Raw genomic sequence first — 13895 nt, forward strand, 5'->3', positions numbered from 1 at the left:
CCTGCTGAGGTTGCAGTTTTCCCTCTGTAGTTTTCCTTCTGTAGGGCTGGGTTTGTGGTTAGGTATTGTTTAAATTTGTTTTTGTCATAGAATATCTTGCTTTCTCCCTTTATGGTGATTAACGTTTTGCTGGACATATTAGTCACAGCTGACATATGTGGTGTCTTAGTGTCTGTAAGATAGCTGCTCAAGCCCTTCTTGCTTTTAGAGTTTCTGGTGAGAAGTCAGAATAGGTCTGCCTTTTTATGTGACTTGGCCCTTTTCCCTTTCAGCTTTCAATATTCTATTTTGTTCTGTACATTTACTGTTTTGATTATTATGTGATGGGAGATTTTTTTTTCTGGTCCAGTCTATTTGGTGTTCTGCAGGCTTGTATATTTATAGGCACCTCTTTCTTTAGGTTGGGGAAGTTTTCTTCTATGATTTTGTTGAAAATATTTTCTGGGCCAGGGAGCTTGGAGTCTTCTCCTTCAATTTCTATTATTCTTAGGGTTGGACTTTTGCTATTGTCTGAGATTTCACAGATGTTTTGTTTCAGGAATGTTTTATATTTAACATTTTCTTTGGCTCATGAATTGATTTCTTCAATAGTATCTTCTACAGGTGAGATTCTCTCTTCCATCTCTTGTATTCTGTTGGTGATGCTTTTGTCTGTAGTTTCTGTTCTCTTCCCTAGGTTTTCCATCTTCAGGATTGCCTCAGATTGTGTTTTATTTATGGCTTCTATTTACCTTTTTAGGTCTTGAACAATTTTATTCTTTTCTTTCTCCCATTTGTCTGTTTTTTTTTTTTTCTGTGTTTCTTTGAGGGATTTATTCAATTCCTTTACCTGTTTGATTGTATTTTCCTGAATTTCTTTGAGGGATTTATTTACTTCTTTTAAGGCCTTAATCATTTGTTTTCACAACCTCAGATTTAAGATTGCTTTCTTGTGCTTCTGGTGTGATAATATCCCCAGGACTTGCTGTGGTAGGATAGTTGGGTTTGGGTGATGTCACGTGGCCCTGGGATTTGTTGCTTGTGTTCTTGCACTGATTCTTAGTCATTTGGTTGACTTTGGTATTAGCAGGCCTGGTGGTCTCTGATGGTAGCAGGTCTCTGGAGTTATAGGTGGAAATCTTGGTCTCAGATGGCCTCAGTCTTCTGGTTTTCCTACTCCTCCCTGATCCATGCAGGTCTGCTACTCCCTGATCCTCAATGCTGCTCTCTGATCAATGCTGATCTCCAAGGCCACAGATTGGAGTGGTTCCTGGGAAATGACACAGGCCCGGTAAACTGAGGTTTAGGGCTCACAGGGAAGTGGAGCTCAAGCACTCTGGGCTGACCTCAACACTATTGCTGGCAGGCTCTGGCAGGCCAGTAGATGGGGAAGGGTGGGGGAGGTTTCCCCTGCTACTCTCTGATCTGTGCTGGTCTTTAGGGCTTCAGATTGGTGCGGGTCCGATGAAATGGTACAGCTCCGGGAACTCAGAGTATATTTTAATTATATTTTTAATTATAGATGTGAATTTCTTCAAAGTAAGAAATCATCACAGGAAAATGCCCAGTATATTTAAAGCTACGAGGGATTTGTTCATGTAATGGTAATTTACAAGGGCCATTTCTAATAGCATATGTTTGTTACCTAATAATATGTGATTCATCAGGGTGATGTTCATTTTTGTTTGTTTGTTTGTTTGTTTTCCCAAATACTCTATGTTTTTCTTCCTTTCTCTTGTCTTGTCCTGCCTCTTCTCTGCACAGAGGAAACAAAATTCTTGTCTTGTGAAGCTGGAACCACTTAGACAGTTTCCAGGCTGGCTTTGGGTTGCTTCTGCTGCCTCCTTCATCTTCCCTCTGAGTGAGGCCACTCACTACTCTAGCTATCTCCTGCTGCCTCCATCTGGATGTCTGACTCAATCTTCTGACATGGCAGAGGCAGGGCACTCAAAGGTGGCTCCTGAAACTGGTTATTTACACCCTTAAATTAGTAAGGACTTCCTAGTGGCAAGCAGTGGGAACCCATCTTAAACTGAAGCCAAAGGAGACTGTATTGTCTGACTGACTGAGAGGTAGCCTCTGCAGAGGGCATGGGCTGACAGTTGGGGTGCAGTTTTCTCAGAGGGAGAGCTGCATGGTTGGAGAGCATAGCTCCCTTCCTGTGTCTCAGTTCTTCATGAGTCCAAATACATCTCTGTGTGTAACTGCAGTTCTGTGGTTGAGCAGGGTCTGTGGTAAGAGTGACCCTGAGAAGCTTCCATTTCACTGATGTTTGGCACTGCATAAAAGTTTACAAGATCAATAGAAATCAAACCAAAATTAAAGGGCTGCTTTGCTCAAATTCTGCTGCTGGAATGAAAATTCACTTCAGTTTGGGAAGAACTTAAGTTGCAGGCCACAGATAGATGTATATCTTGTAAGACAGCCAATCAGGCAGTAACCTGAATTTCTTTTCCTCAGGGAGAATATTTTGTGAATTCCTGGGTCAGAAGAGAATTACCTATGGTATCAGGTAAAACCTCAGGCACATTCCAAAGTCTTTGTTTGATTCTTCCTTTTGGTGTTTCTCTCTCAATCTCTCTCTCTCTCTCTCTCTCTCTCTCTCTCTCTCTCTATATATATATATATATATATATATATATATATATATCGGTCTCTGTCTCTTTGTCTCTCTGTCTGTCTCTTTCTGTGTGCACACGCTGCACATATACAGGTGCTTTTGGAAGCCAGACAAGGGCATCAGATCCCTTCGAGGTGGAGTAACAGGCATTTGTGAGCTCTCTGATGTCGGTGCTGGGAACTGAACTCAGGTCCCCTAAAAGAGTAGAAAATGCTTTTAACCACTGAGCCATCTCTTCAGCCCTCATAAACTTTCTTCAATAAATAGTTTTATAAGTGATTTCTCCATCATGGAATGACTTTGGTTTGTTTGGTGTTTTTTTTTTTTCTTTTTTTACTTTATGGCTGGGAGAGAAGGCTGAAAGGTTGATGTACTTGTGCTCCTGGGAAGGACTTGGGTTATGTTCCCAGCACCCTGTAGTAGCTGACAACTCTGCAAGTGTAGTTCCAGAGGATCCAATACTGTCCTCTGACCTCCTTGGCTACTGCACACATGTGGTACAGCCAAACACACAGACAGAACACCTACATCAAAACTAAAAATAAGTGAATCCTTAAAAGTAAAGTTTTTAAAAATTTACACCCAGCCAAGCACTGTGGCACATGCCTGTAATCCCAGCACTCAGGGAGGCAGAGGCTGGTGGATCTTTGAGTTTGAAACCTGGCTGGTCTACAAAGCATGTCCAGGACAGACAAGTCTACACAAAGAAAATCTGTCTCTAAAACAAAGGAAAATAAAACCCAATTTACACTCAGTTATTTCCATAATGTATATGTGTATGTGTGGGTCCATGTGAAGGTCAGAAGCCAGAAGACAACATAGGAGTTGCTTCTCTCCTTCTGCCATGAGGGTTCCAGGGATTAATTAAAATTTTTGGGGGGCTCAGCAGCAAGCATCTGTAACATGGAGCCATGAACTGGCTCACTGCTTAGCATAGGTAAACACAGCTAAGTGTGGAAGGGTGGGCGCTGTCATGGATGCTTCTTTAAAACAGCTAACATTTTGGATAACATGTTTTGGAAGCATTTTTGAGTATCTCTCCTGTTCCAGGCTGGCCTCAAATGCAAATGAATTTTGAACTTTTGTTTCTCCTGCTGAGTGCTGAGACAGAGCTTCTTGGGTGCTGGTGATGGAACTGAGGACTTCCTGAAAGCTACGAGAGCATGCTACCAACTGAGCTACATTTCCAGTCCCCCAAAACATTCTTAAGTGACATAGTGTGCTGTTAAGAAATTAAGGAATATTCACATTAAAATGATGTGACAGGCTTAAGGATATTACTCACTTGCCTAGAATGAACAAGGTCCTTATGTTTCATGCCAACATCCAAAGGAAAACAAAACCTTAACGTTAGGAATCTAGCTCAGTTGTAGGGCATCCATACAGCAAGTAGGACAGGTTCTGAGTTCAGTCCCAGCAGAGGTCAGAGACATGGGAACATGGGGTAGTGGACAGGTGAAAACAGTCGTAATAGAGTAAGAATTCTATGGTCACATGAGTGTGCTTCTCCCTGTATTTCCTGTTCTTGGAAGGTGGAATGAGGTATCCATAGCCAGATAGGACTATGATAACAGGTTAGAGGCCAGTATAAGCTGAATGAGGTTACTGCCAAGTATAGAGGTCCATGCCTGTAATCCCAGCACTAAAAAAGCTGAGGCAGAAATATGATGAGTTTAAGGATAGCTTAGCTTAGCCTACATGGCAAACCATTGTGCCTCCTTCACCAAGTGAGCATGAGGGTGAAGGGACGCCTCAGATGTTATGAGTATTTGTTGTTCTTGCCAAGGACTCAGTTTCAGTTCAAAGTGTCTCCAAGGTAGTCGCTTACAACAATTTCTAACTTCATCTCGAGGGGATGTAACATCCTCTCTGTCCACCTGGGGCCCCAGCCAACCTGTGGTATACATATATGCTTAGTGTAGGCAAAACACTCAACACACATTCATAATCAAGTGAGTACACACACATACACACACACACACAGACACACACACATATACCGAGAGAGAGAGAGAGAGAGAGAGAGAGAGAGAGAGAGAGATGGCATCCTTCTCTCTGGAAACACTGTATTCCAGTAACTTGCTAAATAACAAACACAAACGGAAAAAGAAGATGCAGACAATGTTTATTCTCTTGGTCTTTGAACGCAGAGCTGTTTCTTTGGCCACATATGCAAGAGCCTACAAAATAAGTGATATTGTCACCATGGGGAATGGGCTGTCAAAAAGGTGTGATCATGAATTCTACCACAGCAAAACTGGAAGAATCTACAGTGTTACACAGCATGCTCTTTTTTATTAAAGAAGCAAGTCATGAGCAGGAAGAGAATGACTGAAAGTATTTATCTGCTTAGGAACTCTAAGGGTCAGGGATGGGCAGTAAATGCAGGGTGCTTTCCTTGCAAACATAAGGCTTTGCATTCTGTCTCCAGAAACCATGTGACAAAGCCAGGTGTTACTGTTGTGCATTTGTAATCTCACTGCTGGGGAAGCAGGGAAAGATGGAATCCTGGGGTTCTTCAACCACACCAGGGAAGTGAAAGCCCCTCACAACAAGGGAGACACACTGAAGGTTGTCCACTGACTTCCACAGATATCTGAACAATATACCTGCACGTATACCTGCACATACATGAACATACACAGAACTCTAAGTCCTGAGACAGCTTCCTAATATAGGTGAAGGAAATGATCAGATAAAGAAGGAAGCCAAAGAAAGACACAAGTGCCAGCCTGCTCCAACCAGAGAAACATACTTGTGAGAACTAAGAAAAACAGTAGAGCAGGCCAATCAGTTCATGTCAGAGGCAGTCCCTGTTCCCATTACTATGGAACCCACTTGGACACTGAACTGCCATGGGCTACATCTGTGCAGGGGTTCTAGGTTATCTCCATGCATGGTACTTGGTTGGAGTATGAGTCACAGGGAAGACCCCTGTGCTCAGATTTTTTGGTTCTGTTGCTCTCCTCGTGGAGTTCCTGTCCTCTCCAGATCTTACTATTTCCCACTTCTTTCATAAGATTGTTTGCACTCTGCCCAACAGTTGGCCATAAGTCTCAGCATCTGCTTTGATAGTCCCCAGGGCAGAGCCTTTCAGAGGCCCTTTGTGGCAGGCCCCTAACTTGTTTTCTGTTTTCTTCTTTTTCTGATATCCATCCTCTTTGCCTTTCGGGATGGAGATTGAGCATTATAGCCAGAGTCCTCTCTCTTGATTAGTTTCTTTAGGTGTGCAGATTTTAGTAGGTGCTCTTTGATCACCTACCCTTGAGTGGGGAGCATCCTTTCCAGGCCACAGAGGAAGACAATGCAGCCACTCCTGATGAGATATGATACACTAGGATCAGAAGGAAGGAGAGGAAGACCTCCCCTATCAGTAGACTTGGGGAAGGGCATGAGTGGGGCATGAAAAGGGGGAGGGAAGATGGGATTGGGAGGGGAGGAGGGTGGGGTTCAAGGGGGGAATACAAAGTGAATAAAATGTAATTAATAAAATTTTAAAAAATATATACATAGGATACATTGTTGAAAAAGAGTAAAATTTATTTGCTATGACATTGTGGCTTAACAGAAGTCAAAAGTCAATAAAATAAAAAGTTTTAGAATCTAAAAATATTTTTCTGTTTAAATTAAAGTGTAATATTCTAAATGCCAAAGAAATACTTAAAGCAAAAGGAAAAAAAAAAAGGGAGGAATCTAGGATTATGTGTGAACACAGCAGGCTTTCATCTTGAGAAACTTGTCAGACCAAGGTGGGGACAGTGTAATTTTCAAGTCTTCACAGTGTGGAGAAGACCAGTGGCCCAGAGCCAGGATGAGTGTGGTGATCTCAAAGAGCATGCCATCAAAATGACTGCTTTTAAGAAAGCCACAGGAGAAATGACCTTTCTCAAATCTTCACACTGACCTGAAAACTGGAATCCTGTCTTGATTTTGTTGTATCCTGATTCTAGATGACCAAAGGATAGTCTTAAGTTACACTTTAACAGAGGGACCATGCACAGAAATTAATAGAATGAATGGAATACTCCAGTGTTTGCCACTCTGCTCCAGCAGTTCTAACATGGTCTTTCTTGTACCTCTTATTTCTTCCCGCTCTTCTAACCACCCTCAATTATTCTGACACAAGCACAGATTATGACATCATTCCACCTATACACACACCTAACTTGAACTTTGTTATCAAAGCTGATCTTCTCACCCACATCTTTTCCCCAAGCTTACTGCAATGACAGCGTCTTTGCTAATGAAGACTTGAGGAAGGACACTTTTAAGGACTGGCCCCACAAGTCACCTGTGGCTGTTGAAGCTCTTGTCAAAGCAGGCCTTTTCTACACAGGTCAGTCAGGTTTTTCCCCCTTATTTGTACGTTTGTGTGTGAGTGTTGCCTGAATGTAAGTATGGGTGCCACATGTCTGCCTGGTGCCCTCAGAGGCTAGACAGGGTGTTGGATCCTGGAACTGGAGGTATAGTTGCCGTGTGCCAGCATGTGGTGCTGGAAACAAACCTGACTCCTTTGCAAGAGCAGCCAGTGCTCTTCATGCTGAGCATCTCTTTAGCATTTGACTCAGAATTTTGTGTCTGCCACATATCTAATCCTGGAATTGCACTTTTCTCTATTTTTGTTTGTCATAGATCTCTTTGGGGCTTCATAAGACCTTCAGTTTTCTATAGTTCCCTTGGTGCTCAGCCTCTGAGCTTGGGGATCCTGAGGTCACTTCATCTGACAGGCCTATTCCACTGGCACTAAACTCACCACCTGGTCTTAACGAATTGTCTTCTCTTGCCAGCCTTGCCTGAGTGTCACGGATGATGTGCTCCTATTTCTAGAGGAGTAGAGCTGGCAATAATGTGTGGAGAGACAGGGATTCTTCATAACCTGCCTTGCATAGAGGCTTCTAAGTTTGCTCTTCCATCCTGCCCCAGCTACAAGTATATTCTTCTGATTTACTCAGTAAGCAATTGCTTGTTGGTTGCCTATGTCTATGAATGTCCCATAAGTCATCATTGTCCAGAACAGACAGAAATCTCTGCTCTCACGGAGCTCCTACTCCAGATCCTGATGGCAAATCTTTCAGGATGATGGTTTGGGAGAGGTTTCATCAAAGCACACGGTGCACAGGAACCTTCAGTGACTGTTGCTGACTGTTGCTGACCAGACCACGGAAGGACCAAGAGTCCTGTGTGAACTCTTGCCTCATGTGCATGGTATTGCCACATAATCCAACTGGAGGAGCAAGCAGGATTTCACTAGTGAAATCTGGAGTCAAATTTGTGAGTTGACAGGTGTATGTGCTGTTGAGCTGACCCCATCTCCTTTTCCTAGGCAAAAAGGATCTTGTCCGGTGTTTTTCCTGTGGAGGATGTATGGAGAAGTGGGAAGAAGGTGACGACCCATTAGCAGACCACACCAAGTTTTTCCCAAAGTGAACAAAGTGAATTCTCTTGACTTTGAACTCACTTCCTCTCTTGACTTTGAACTCACTTCCTCTGTTATTCCCTCACTATCCAGGTTTGTTATCTGTGGGTAGTGTCTGCTCACTCTTTGGTTCCTACTGTGAAGGGCTCATTCTTCTATCTTCATTCCTTTCCCTCCTTGACACTCTCCCTGTCTAGCTTTTTTTCTCATTATAGTAAGATCATAGTTTTTGTTGGATCTATGTATACACTTTTAAAAACAGGATCTGTGTAGCACAAATTGTCATAACAATTCTGTCTAGTAGGACTGGATCTCATGATCCTCCTGCCTCAGCCACCTAAGCCCACTGCAGAGGCCACATCATGTCTGCCACTTCTAGGTCCTTCTGATTCTTATGAGTGCAAACTAGTTTTTCTTTTCACCTCCTTTTAGAATGCTTTACAGTTTTCTATTTCTAATGTCTAAGATTTCCCCAGTGGTTTTCTTTTTCCAGTGTTGGTGGTAGAAGCACTGGTTTGAGCATGCCTGGCAATCACTTTACAATAGAGCTACTCTCACCCCTTTTCTTTCAGTCTTCAAATGTATTTTTATTCCTCTTCTACATAAGAAAACCATAGAAAGGTCCACTTGCAAAATGAAATTTGTTATTGTGTAGTAATTAGATTTTTCAAAGATAAATATCAATATGCGCAGATTGAAAAGTGGGTATTTCTGGGCAAGGTGGTTGACACATGAAGTCCTAGCTCTCAGGAAGCTGAATGAAGAAAAACCTCGTTTGGTTTTATATTAAATGCTTTGATATGGATTACCCTAAAGTTGATCTGTCTTAAAATCCAGCACTTGTTATTAAGAAATAAGAGTCTTTTGATCCGGTTTCCCTTGGAAGGCAGGAAAATCTGCAACTCTTGGTGCCTCTGCAGTCTGTGTTCAGTTCCACCAGTGTGTTTTCTTTCCATCCAACATATACATAAAAGTGCTCTAAATTGATTTAAGTTTAATTATCAACATTTAAATGTAATGGTTTAAATAACCATCTGGTCTTGAAATAGGATGCTAATAGTATCTGAATCACTTAAAATATTCCTTAAAATGTTTTCTTAGTGTGCATTAATACACACAATAACATTGCATATATATATATACATTATGTTTTACATATGTTATATATATTACAGTTTACTACAGTCATGCTCACCACCATCCTCCCATTACATTCTCTTATCTCTCTATAGCTCTTCTTAGTTCTCTTCCTTCTAAAATCATATATTTTGTGGCAGCCCAGGGATATATAGCAAGAATTATCCTTGCCATAAATAAATAAATAAATACAAAGATAGATAATCCATTTCATTTTGCAGTTAGAAGATGAGTGACATCAGTGGTCACTTTTTTCTTTTTCTCTTACTTACTTTTTAAAGTATTTGATTTTTGGGTGTTTTGTCTGCATGTATATATGTTCACTGCTTGCATGCCTGGTACCCACAGAGGTCAGAACGAGGGCATCAAATATCCTAGAACTGAGTTACAGGAGGCTGTGAACTGCCTGATATGGGTTTTGGGAAGCAAGCCTGAGTCCTCCACAGGAGTAGTGACTGTTCTCCCACTGAGACATTTTCAGGCCTCATTTTTTTCCTTTTTTCTTTAGGAGTATGTAGAAAATAGTTGAGAATGTCAGGGTCTTCTTCTTAAACGCTGTGTGGCAAGTTGGGAGACATTTTGGTTGTACTTAAAACTTGTTCTAGAATCTATCAACAAACTTTGTTTTATTATAATTAAAACTAGGATATGTAATGCGTATCTACTGTACTTACGTATCTGGTTGAAAGGACAATAACAATAAAGCCTAGGAGCTGAGCGCTAAAGTCAAGAAGTCAAGGTCTCTCAATGCCTCAGAGGCCACCTTGCCACTCTCTTGTCCTGAGGATGCTGCCCTCCTCATCCAGGGGCAAACACAGTCCTGATTTTCAGTTCACAGTCCTTTTACCAAACAAAAGCACACACACATCTACATGAAACTTCAACTTTGCCTGTTCTTCTGCAGTTGTTTGTTGTTTCTTTTTATTTTAGTTCTATATCTGTTGTGTGTGTGTGGAAGGGGACAGAAGGTTGAATCCAGAATGTCATGAGTGAGAAACAGCACTTTGCCACTGAACTACTGCTCCAGCGCTCACATAGTTTAAGATAGAACCCTACTATGTCTACAGAGTGAGTCCCAGGAATCCAGGGCTACACAGAGAAAACCTGTTTCAGAAAAAAAAAATGTACTGTGTAGCTGATCTTGATTTGCAGTATAGCTCAGATTTCCCTTGAACTCACATCTTCTTGCCTTACTCTCATGATGCACAGCCATGTGCTACCATAATTGATTGGCTTGCCTGCTATGTTTGTTGGGGGGCTGGTCAGCTGGTAGAGGGGTGTTTGAGACAGAGTGCCAGATAACCCGGGATGGCCTCAAACTCAGTGTTTAGGGAGGATGGCCTTAAACTCTTATCCTGCCGCCTCCCCCTCCAAAGTGCTGGATGACAGGCATGTTCCCATGTTCCACCACATCCAAGTTTTGTTTTGTTTTACCTTATTCATTTTTATTTTATACATTGGTGTTTTGTCTGCATGTGTGAGGAAGTCAAATCCCATGGAGCAGGAGTTATAGACAGTTGTGAGCTGCCATGTGGGTGCTGGGAATTGAGCTCTGGCTTTCTGGAAGGGCAGCCAGAGCTCTTGAACACTGAGCCATCTCTTTAGCCCCAGCTTTTGTTTAGATAGACAACAGCAAGATGTAAACTTACAATTGGAAACGATGACCATATCCTTTCTTCCAAGTGTCTCTCTGGGACACCCCAGGGCTCTCAGTTGCTAATGGCAGTCTGGAATGAACATAAATTCAGACCTTAACAAGAACAGAATTCCAGAGACTTACAACAAGGTCAAAGTGGAGACAGTGTGTGACAGGGTGTGCTCATTCCTGAGGGAACACTTCCTCCTCCCAAACTCAAGGGCCATTGCAGAAGAGGGGCCCAAGATGTCAGAAGAGCCAGAGGCTGTAGAGGACAGCTTGGGTTTGTCTTGTTTTGTGCACAGCAGGGTCCTTCCCTCAGGAACTCACAGTTGCTGTGGTTGCCTATCCATACAAGCCTGCCCCAAATCCAGCCAAGCCAAGCCCCACCTGTAGGAAGTGAGCTGTTGACACTTGTTCAGCCTTGGGCCTTGAGGTTTCCTGAGCTCTGCTGGATGGCCCCAGGTCCAGTCACCCATGAGCAGGACTAATTGAATTCAGTTAAAAGAGGATATGAAGCTGGGAGGCGACCTGACTTTAGGAGGAGTCTGGGGAAACTGAAGAAAGGCAGTGGGGGTTGATATAATCCACAAACATTGTACACACATCTGTGATTTCCAAAGAATAAAATACTTTTTAAAAAAGAAAAGTCTTCCAAACCGTGGCTCAGAAAGCTCTGCCACTTTGATCAGGGCTTATGGATGAACGAGAGCAACAGAGAGTGGTGTGCAGAGGAGATAATTGGTGAGGGAGAGAGGAGTGAGTCAGGAGAGGTGCTCAGGGGAATTTTGCAGTTCTGATTGACTAGCAATGAGATTGCTTCTTTATTACACAGGTTTCAGAGAACAAAGATAGACTAATGACAGACTAACATGTCCAAGAAGTACAGAAGATTTGTTTGATTTTTCATTAGGAAGTGTTACAGCTTCAGTCATGATTAGAAAATATAAACAGAGCCAATTTATCTTTATTATAAGCCTTATAACTCCAAGTTACAGAATCTAAAGATTGTCTTATCCAAAGCAAACACATTTCTTATATAACATCCTGCTTCTAGGCTGGTGGTATTTGTAGATTTAAGGCACTCCAGACAAACAGAAAACACCTGAACTTTCTTTTTAATGAAGAACAAATATTAATACACAACTCCTTTTACTACTTGTGTCATCATCTACACTATAAAGTAGGAACAAGTTATTTCACTCAATCTGTCTTATTTAATCAGTTCTCTTCCTCCAGGGGTGTACCCTGTATGACCCCCTATCTTTAAACTAAATTTTCAGAGAGTTCTAAGCGTATTGTAAAGGGAGGCCTTGAATCTGTTACCTGGTTTTCTGGCCAGTCAGAGCTTGTCAGCTGTCTTTGTTTCCCCTGTACCAATTATACTGTTTGAGTTTGCTTAAGGGCAGATATACACAAAAGATTCCTGTAGTAACGGCTTCATGAAATAATTTCTAGCTTACATGCTAATCTGTGCTCAGTGATCTCCAAAGCATAAGGAAACCTTCAAAACAGTGGCCAGATAATGTTATTTTTCATAAAAGGAAATAACTCAGACATAATTTTCTTGGAAAAAGAGAGAAAAAAATCATAATGCAGAAAGGATCCCCCTCCAAATAAAACGCATAGATCCTAAAAACCTACAAAAGAGGGAAAGAATGAAAATGATTGCAGCATTTGGCTCTTCTTTGCTAGAGCCCTGTCAAACAGCTGTGCAGGCTTCATGACTTTTGCTGTTTCCAATGGATATGGCTGTGCCATCAGATGCTCCCAGAGCCTTGGTGTGAGGTTGACATAGATGTCTCATGTATGGCTGAACACTCAATAACCAATTATTCTCTTTACTACAGTGAGAAGCTTACATAGCCAAGGATCAAAGCAGGAGCATTCGTTGCATAGGAACATAAATATTTAGAAGGAATTTTGACAGGATGTCCATTAAGCCAGATAGCATTCCTAGACCCTTCCCTGCTAAGACCTTTAGAGAGTTTCTGGGCCATGTGCTTTTGACCAGATTTAATTTAGGTTTTTGTTTTCTTTCTTTTTGCCTTTTTGAAATAGGGTCTCACTTTGTTGCCCTTTCTGTTCTGTCTTTGCTATGTAAATCAGTCTGGCCATTAACCCAGAGATCCACCTGTCTTTGAGACCCAAGTGCTGAGATTTACAGGCCTGCACCACCACACCCAGCTTGACCAGATTTAGAGCATCTGTGAAGCAGCCTCAAGTCCAATTCAAAAGCAGTCGGTTATCTGCAAAGATTCAGGCCACTCTTCAAGTTGGCCTCATCTTGTCTGACATAATGGTGATGTTGTAGAATGCAGGTGGCCTTCCTCCCTCAGCAGACTGAAAAACCTCTTCCAGTACTGTGACAGGGAGACAGCAGGGAGGAAATTCTGAGTCAGCTCCTCTCTATCCTGAAAGCAACATGTTCTGTGTATTCAGAAATATGTCTGTAGTTCTGTCCAACTTATTTTGTGAGACAGGTCTCTCATTAAGCCTGGAGCTGGCCAATGAGACTTACTGGCTGGTTAGTGAGCCCCTACGGTCTTTCTGTCTCTCCTTCTCTGGCACTAAGATTACACTGTCCCTATTGCCTCACTATTACACAGGTGCTGGAGCTCTGAGCCCAGTCTCCATGTTTGCCCAGCAAGCATTTGCCAACTGTGCCATCTCTCAGCTCTGGATATCTACCTTAAAATTTTATTTGTGTGATATCTATGTTTTTATACTTAACATAAATTTGATGTAGTTGGAACACTTGGATCTTGTGGGTTTGTTTCTGATAGTTTGACAAGAGTTGATATAGTTAAAAATTATTGTTAACTAAATTCTTAATTATACACTTTGTTTAGTATCTTTTAATGTCCTTTGTTGTTCTTTTTCCATGACTCTATAGAGTTTGCTCATATTTTACTGTGTGAATTTTTATTTATTTTTACCTTTTTCACTTAGGTAATGTTTGTTTGTGTGTGCAATGTGTGTTCTACATATGGCCAAAGGGAGACAGGAAGTCTCCTCTCCTTTATGTCAACCTCTTGTTCCCATGAAGCAGGGTCTCTCTCTGAACCTGTTAGCATCCAGCGAGCAATGCACCCACAGTGCTGTGT

General features: G+C 41.9%; 1 pseudogene; it reads left to right on the forward strand.

Moving 5' to 3' along the window:
• LOC132654513 (baculoviral IAP repeat-containing protein 1a-like) overlaps nt 1–13895 on the forward strand; it is a 53090-nt pseudogene that overhangs the window by 15479 nt on the left and 23716 nt on the right.

This window comes from Meriones unguiculatus, chromosome 6 (genome assembly GCF_030254825.1).
Source record: "Meriones unguiculatus strain TT.TT164.6M chromosome 6, Bangor_MerUng_6.1, whole genome shotgun sequence".
NCBI classification, from domain to species: Eukaryota; Metazoa; Chordata; class Mammalia; order Rodentia; family Muridae; genus Meriones; species Meriones unguiculatus.